The sequence below is a fragment of the Grampus griseus genome (genome assembly GCF_964374135.1).
Source record: "Grampus griseus genome assembly, chromosome: X".
NCBI lineage: Eukaryota > Metazoa > Chordata > Mammalia > Artiodactyla > Delphinidae > Grampus > Grampus griseus.
In genome coordinates, this window is record NC_138999.1 from 98,113,160 (window position 1) to 98,122,163 (window position 9,004).

Genomic DNA, 9,004 nt, shown 5'->3' on the forward strand with positions numbered 1-9,004 from the left:
CAAAAACAAAAATAAACAAATGGGACCTAATTAAACTTAAAAGCTTTTGCACAGCAAAGGAAACCATTGACAAAATGAAAAGACAGCCTACTGAATGGTAGAAAATATTTACAAATGATGTGACTGATAAGGGGTTAATATACAAAATATATAAACAGCTCATACAACACAACATCAAAAAAACAAACAACCCAATTAAAAAATGGGCAGAAGACCTGAATAGACATTGTTCCAAAGAATATATACAGATGGTCAATAGGCACGTGGAAATATGCTCAGCATCGCTAACCATCAGAAATATGCAAATCAAAACCACAGTGAGATATTACCTCACATCTGTCAGAATGGCTGTTATCAAAAAGTCTACAAATCTCAAATATTGATAAGAATGTGGAGAAAAGGGAGCCCTGGTACAACTGTTGGTGGGAATGTAAATTGGTGTAGCCAGTATGGAAAACAATATGGAGGTTCTTCAAAAAACTTAAAATGGAACTACCATATGATCCAGAAATTCCACTCCTGGGTATATATCTGAAGAAGACAAAAACACTAACTTGAAAAGATACACACACCCCAATCTTCATAGCAGCACTGTATTTACAATATAGCAGCCACGGTAATGGAAGCAACCTAAATGTCCATCAACAGATGAATGGATAAAGATGTGGTATATATATACAATGAATTATTACTCAGCCATAAAAAGGAATGAAATTCTGCCAGTTGGAACAATATGGATGGACCTGGAGGGTATTATACTTAGTGAAATAAATCAGACAGAGAAAGACAAATATTGTATGAAAGCACATATACATAGAATCTAAAAATTAAAACAAATGAATGCATATAACAAAACAGAAACAAAGTCATAGATATAGAGAACAAACTAGTGGTTACCAGTGGGGGAAAGGGAGGGGGGAGTGTAAAAAAGGGTAGAGAATTAAGAGATACAAGCTACAATGTGTAAACTAAATAAACTACAAGTATGTATTGTAGAGCTCAGGGAATATAGCCAATATTTTATAACTTTAAATGGAGTATAATCTATAAAAATACTGAATCACCATGTTGTACCCCTGAAATGAATACAATATTATAAATCAACTATACGTCAATAAAAATTTTTTTAAAAATAGAATTTCTTACTTTATATCAGTGATTCTCAACCATTTGATTGCAGTCAACAACATGTTCTAAGAAGCCACAGTTATTTTCAAGATGTAATTCACAGAACTCATGTATTTCTTTGCTTTCTTTTCCCTTAATTCTCTATCTTGACCTAAAGGCTGGAACCTTGAGCCTAGTGCTTTAGTGAAAAAAAGCATACCCTTATTCTGAGTCATTTCATACAACTGAAGAGATTTAATGGGTACCCATACTGATAATCGATTTGACTTGAGGAAGTTTACTTTACAGAAGGAATTTACTGAATGGTTATTCTTCAAAGGTTTTCTCAATCTTATCTTTTTAAATTTGAATTTTAAATAGAGAAGTAGTTGTCTTTTATTTATTTGACTGTAAAATGATCTGAATTTCTGAACTCTCTAATCCTTTTCATATCAGGTTTAAAAATGACCAAATTTTCCTGAGCTCAACTCTTTCTTGTAACTTCTTCCAGTTTTCCAACATCCTTCTCTAGAGGTGCAAGTGAGTTAGGTACATGATCTGCTTTGCCAATTATCACAGCATAAGAGTTCTACTCCCATAATCTAGATAACAATTTTTACAGCCTGTAATAGTAGTTTCCCAGTTGTATCCCTTTGAACCATTGAGTCAATGCCACCTAGTTTATGCTTTTATAACATCCTACTTCTGAGTATCCAATTTTTTTTTCAGTTTTCTTGAAGTATAACTGACAAGTAAAATTTGTATATATTTAATGCATACAGCTTGATGTTTTGATAGGTGTATATGTTGTGAAATAATCACCACAATCAAGGTAATTAACATATCTCTCACCCCACATAGTTAACATTTTCTTTCTTTCTTCTTATTTTTTGTGGTGGGAGCACTTAAGATATACCCTCTTAGAATATTTCAACTATACATTATTATTAACTATGGCCACCATGCTGTACATTAGATCTCCAAAACTTATTCATCTTGTACAACTGAAACTTTGTACCTTTTGACCAATATCTCCCTATTTCACCCTCCCCACTAGCCTCTGGCAACCAACATTATCCTCTTAGATTCTATGATTTTGGCCATAGATTCCACATATAAATGAGATCACACAGTATTTGTCATTCTGTGTCTGGCTTATTTCACTTATCATAAGTTCATCCATATCATTGCAAATGGCAGGATTTCATTATTTTTTCTATGTATCTAATTTCTTTATCAATCAGGATAAGCTGGGTTATGCTGAAGTAATACTGTAACCAGATAGCGTAGGGGGTGCCTGGAGAAAGAGAACCAGGCATGGCTTTCTTCACATAAGAGAAGCCATTTTTGGCCTAAGCCATTTTGTGATCTAAGCCTGGCCACAATGCTTCTCCTTGAACAGATCTCAGTAATTAATGATCTTAAGGGGACAAAAGAATGCAGGAACAAAACACTGTATCAGGCAAGAGAAGTAATAATAGCAAAGATAACATATCTGTTATAAAGACTCCCTGTCTCTGTTTCATTGGTAAAGATTAGCCTGAAGTGCTCAACCACCAGATCAACTAGAACCTAAGGGATGATGCTGATCTTTTCTGACCCTCCTGACTTCAATCAACTATAGCTTGGCCTCTATCTACTGCCCAAGTGCCTTCATGAATATGCATGTATCCTTAGCTTAAAACTTCTGCAATTTTACTGTTCGGGGAGACACTAATTTGGGAAATATCCCTGGTATTCCCCTTACTTGCTGCAAGTAATCCTTCCTTCTCCCTATCTTTGGCTTGGTTGTGTCTTTTAGTTTGACACCCACCAAGGGGAGAACCCAGATTCTGAGTAACAATACCACCAAAATTTTATCAGTTTAACAACAAAAGTGTATTCCTCACTCATTCAAAGTGCTTCAGGTTCAGGTGAGTTCCTAAACGAAGCTGTGCTCCATATAGTGGCACTGTATGCTAGATTGCTTCAGTCTCATCAGACCTCATCAACACATGCTTTCATGATTTCTAGAATCTGGGAAGAAAGAGCATGGAGAATTGTGTACTAACTCTTAAATGCTTCTTCCCAGAAGTGACACTTCTGATGATGGTTCATTGACCAAAACAAATTACATCTGTATATCTAACTTTGAAGGGGAATGTGCTTGAAAGTAGAGAAGAACCCAAAATCTTGGTGAACACTAATATCATCTGTCACACCATACAGTGCACAAGAAAGGTCTAATGACTTGCTTAGATGCCAGCTGAAAGCTATGTATGAAAGCTTATGTTCTTGCAGGCTTGCATAACAAAAAAATTACTTGGTTGACTTCAATGTTCCTTTCCCTTACTAACTTGGAGCTTATGAGGAAAATAGTGAGAAAAGCATACAGTAGGGTTATATTAAGGGAGATAGAGTTGCTTCTGTGATATGAGGGAGGTAAAGGAACTAGAGTACACTGAAGTAAAGGAAGGTGTGTGTGTGTGTGTAAGAGATGCCGAAAGCTCAGCCTCTGTGCACTGGTGCTGAGTTGCATCTCGGAGACAGAGTTTTGGGTGAAGTAGAAAAGAATAGCTTTATTGCTTTGCCAGGCAAAGGGGGCCACAGCAGGCTCAGGCCTTTCAAAATTGTGTCCCAACCCAGGAGGATTTAATGAGGAGTTTTATAGCAAATGTTCAAGGGCAGGGTTGCTGATAAGACTAGGGTGTGTGCAGGACCTGCACTCCTCTAATCTGGTTTTAGGTAATCTTTCTGATGTGCTTCTCTGGTTCCTCTAATGTAGCCTCAGGTGATGTTTCTCTGGTATGAAGAATGCTGACTTCTTAAAGAGCTTAAAGACATTGTTTTGTGTATCACTTGAGGTGGAACCAGGACCCTCCCCAAGGCTGCACTATTGTTTCCTGGCTGCCCCTACCCCGTCCTGGCATCCCCTCTTTCCCGGATTAGCAAATCTGCCCCTTGGAACCCAGGGAAGGTCATGGAGGCCGAAGTCTGTTTCCTACAAGAAACAGGGGACAGAAAGGCTTCCGTGCCCAGGAGCCCCACATGGTCCAGCTCAGTTTCATGTGTATGTAACTGGCACTATGAATTAGCTAAAATATCTGTCCTCATAAACTTACATTCTTGTGTGGACTTTATGTTCAGATCCAGAGACCCACCAAGACAACATTTTGGGGTTTTTTTTTGGTTTTTTGGGTTTTTTGTTGTTGTTTTTTTTCCATGAAGAAACTAGTTTTGCAGGAAAACAAAGAGGCAGCTTTGGAACCCACTCAGAAAAGATTTTTTTTCTCAGTTATCAGGAAAGCTCTTGTGTATCCTGGGAGTAGTAATGGGATTGGAGATGACTGTTGTAAAGTGAGATTTGCATTTTATATCATAAAGAGGCATTTGTCTTTTATGTTACTATAATGTACCCCAGACATTAGGGAAGCAGTAAGGGACTGAGGGGTACTGAGTGCTACTGACAGGTAATAAAGAACTTAAAGGGAAAACGTGGGGAGAGAGGAATGTAGCAATAACACTGTCACCTCTTCCCAAGATCACTCTATTGAAAAAGTCAATCTCATTCAAGCCTTATCTTTGAACTTTCTGTTTTTTCTGCCTTGAATGATCCTCCTTTCCCAGCCCCATTCTAGTGAAGAAGTTCAGGATATGCCACTCAAAATATGCTGACTTCCTTTTTTAAAACCTAAAAACAGGGCATAAAATTTCCCATGAGTAAGGTACCTTCCCTGTACCAAGAAGAGAAGAACATCCTTATCACCAAAGACTGGGAATCAACTCTGAAATGAACCTGTACAAACAAACTTACCAAAATAATCCTTATCTTCCACTAGTTTTCCCCCTATATATCTCCTAGTCACTTCTCCACAATTTACTGTCCTTAGCCCAAACCTCTTTGACTTATCATTTCTTCACAAATTTATAATTTCTTTGTCTAATATATATATATATATATATATATATATATATATATATATATATATATATATATATATATATATATATATATATATATACGTTCTGCTCTGGTCACTTCTTCAGAACTTTATTTTCTTGTGAAAACTCCCATTTAAATTTAAAATTCTAATAAAACTTGTATGATTTTATTTTGTTAATCTGTCTTATATCAGATTAATTTTTAGACTCAGCTAGAGACTCTAAGAGGGTAAAGGAGAAATTTTTCTTCCTTAAGTAGCTTATCTGGGTACCCATACTAATAAAATTATATAAGTAAATTACCTAGCAGTATGCTTAATATATATTAAGCTCTCAATAAATATTAGTTCCTTTTAAAAATGTATGAAGGGGATGGATTCTGTGTTACGAGACCAAACTTGGGTCCACTCACCCACTCACAGTAAAGTCAATCTACTGACACTGGCTTGTGGTGAAGGAAAGTGCAGCATTTATTGGAGTCCAGGTCACTGAACAAAGGAGTTCAGGGTAGCTAGCTCTCAAAACACATTTGCTGGAGGTTTTAGATCTGTAAAACAACTCAGGAAATGTGCATCATATGTTATTATCTAGGTACTTCAGAGAGGAGCTAAAACAGAGGATATGGGGGAGGTGACTGTCCTGGGAAGGTACCATAGGGTCCTGCTCAGTTACACCTTGACATTAAATCTCTCCTTGGGACAACTAGACCCACTAGATAATTGCAATGTTTTGTGGGATTTAAAATTTATTACTCTTCATCATTTTGAGTATTAGCCCGAGGCTAAAAATGTAGAGAAATAGGATATTGTATTTGAAATACTCAGATATTTAATATATACCAAGCATCCAAATATTATTATTAAGTTATTTCCACATCGTTATGGGCTAAACATTTGTATTCCCCCTGCCACCCTCCCCAAATTTATACGTTGAAGCCCTAACTACTGATGTGATAGTATCAATATTTGGAGATGGAGCCTTTGAGAGACAATTAGGTTTAGATGAAGTCATGAGGATACCGCCCTCATGATGGGATTAGTGTCCTTATAAGAAGAGGAAGAGATATGAGATCTCTCTCTATCTATCTCTCAATCTCTCAGTCTCTCTCTCCCTCTCTCCCCAAATGACCACGCTAAAGAGGTCTTGTGAGCACACAATGAGATGGCAGCAGTCTGCAAGCTGGGAAGCAGGCCCTCACCTAGAACTGAATATTCTGGCACCTTGATTTTAGACTTCCCAGCCTCTAGAACTGTGAGAAATAAACATCTGTTGTTTAAGCCACCCAGCTATGCTATTTTGTTATAGCAGTCCAGGCTGACTAAGATACATACATGAAAGGATATTTTTGGAAGAGCACATCTTCAGCTTTGAAGAGACTTTTGTAAAGCATTCGTACATTTTGTAAGACTTATAATTGTCAATTGTCCCTCATGGAGGCTATGCAAATGTACTTGAGGCAAATTAGTATGTTAAGAATCTACTAACAATAGATGTAAAGCACTTATCTCGGTGCCTAGTATATAAGAAATGACGATAAAAATTAATTCCCTTCCCTGTCTATACAGGACCTTGCATGCAAAGAAAGAAAGTCCACTTATAGAACTTACTAGAATTATATGCAAATACAAAATGGAAATTGAGCTTTGATTCTTTTCCTCTTTTTAAATCACACAATCTTAATGGTAGAAATCAGTTTCTCAAAAGGTAGCATATGTGCTAGAGGAATATGGGAAGGAAACAAACTTAGCTTTGAGCACAATGATATTAAAACATGGCACAAAGACCATCAAGGGTCAGGGAAGGAATTTGGCTACCTTCCCCAGTGCCAGTCAGGCTCATGCTCTGCTGAGTCAAAATATTTTTAAAAAACAATAAAAAGAAGGGATAAAAGAAAATGTTTCAAAGAACAAATGATATGTCCATAATGAAGCCACTATGTAGCTAATACTGGAATGGTATACAAGAAATAACAATGCATCATAGAAACATCTGAATAGGTCTGAGCAAGTTTAAGGAAAAGATTGGCAGTCATGACGACTCAGGACCTAGCAGAAAGACAGTGTGAAGGGAGTCAGTAGAGTGACAAAGAGGCGCATAAAGGGGAGAAAAATAGATGACTGTTCCCACAGACAATGGATATACCTTGTAGTAAAGTTGCAAGCAAAGTTGCTAAGTCTGTCTGCCTGTCTGTCTATCTGTCTTTGTCTCTCTGTCTCTCTCTCTCACACTCACACACCACCTTTGAAAAAATCATGAATATCTTCTAAGTACCATGAATACTGATAGAGTCAGATTATCTAAGATATGTGAGGTCACTAGACACAATGTGACCAGAATTCTCATATTCCTCATGCTCACACTTGCCAAGCAGGGCAAGACTAATGATGGTGGGGAACAATTTGGAAACAAAAATATCAAGAGGGATGGAGTAAGGCTGTTCATAGTGTCAGTTACCTGTCCATTAGTGATATAGACCTTCTGATTCAAGAAAAACTTTGAAAAGCTTCAGTGGAGCAAATATAAAGGTAAAAATAGGGAGAGTGAGTGATGCTGAGTCCACAACAAGGCAGGAATAATAGAAAAAAGGGGAAAGGAATTATTTTTGTCAAATAAATACCAAAGATGTTGAATAACTCAAAAAGAAAGAAAATACAACTCAGACCAGAAGGATAGCCTGGTAGGCAGTATAATGACTCCCCCCAAGTGTTCATGTCCTAATCTCTGGAACCTGTGAATTTGTTGGTTTAGCTGCCAAAGACTTTGCAGATGTGATTAAATTAAGGGCCTTGAAAGAGGGAGAATATCATGCATTGTCCAATTGTGTTCAGTGTAATTACAGGGTCCTTAATAGTGCAATCAGGATGCAGAAGTGGTTAGAGTGATGTGATATGAGAAAGACTTGACCCATTGTTGCTGGTGTTGAAGAGAGAGGAAGAGGCCACAAGCCATGTGATATAGGTGGCCCCTAGAAGCTGAAATGGGCAAGGAAATTATTCATTATAAAGATTATATAGCATAGGTACCTTAGTCCACCATGCAAAAAGTCTGATAGCTCACTACCTAGTTTGGTCTGGCAAAACCAAGCATGCCTGAATCCTGTCTTGTATTCTAACTAGTATCCCTACAACACCATCAAGTATGAGGATTTGTAATCATAAAGTTGTTGAGCAGATAGATTGGGGGATGCTGTTAAAGGGATTTCCGTACTGTCTAGGAGGTTGGAAGTGGTGACCTCTAAGGCCTATCTAATTTTTGATTAACAGTAATCACCTGGCCCCAGAGTATCCCACAGTCTGCAACTTTGGAAGTTGCAAAATGGGAGATCATGACATTGGAGAACCAGCAGTGAACTGTAGTCAGCTCTCCAATGTAAATAACTACAGGTCTTCTTTATCCTTTATAAGGCACTGGTTGTTTATAATAGAATGTGACATCTATGATGTTAAGAATTTTATGTTTCATTCACTGTTGTAGCATCAGAACCTAGAATAGTGTCTGACACACAGTAGGCACTCAATAAATACTTCTGGGATAAGTGAATGAATGGCTACTAAGCAATGGAGAATACATAGATTTTAAAGAAGATAATCTAAGTAACTTCTGACCAGCTCCTCTATAAAAACAAAACATGGTAACTCAATCATTACTTTAATGAATTTGTTGGTTTATAGATAAGGAAATTTCAGAAGACATAGTATAGCTGAACAAAGCAAGGCATTTGACATGCTTAAAAATTATTTTCCTGTAGATAAAAATGAGCTGAATGCAAAGACATTTAAGTAGATTCATTACTTATTCAATGACTATATCTGAAGCTACCTTGTTTTTATAATCAATGCCAATCTGGAATGAAGTCTATAGTTGTGTGCTGAAAGGCTCTGTTCTTGATAATTACATTTAAGTATTTTTATTAGTGACTTATTTGGATAAAGTGAGAACATGCTCATAGAAATATGCAGATAATACATAACTGGGA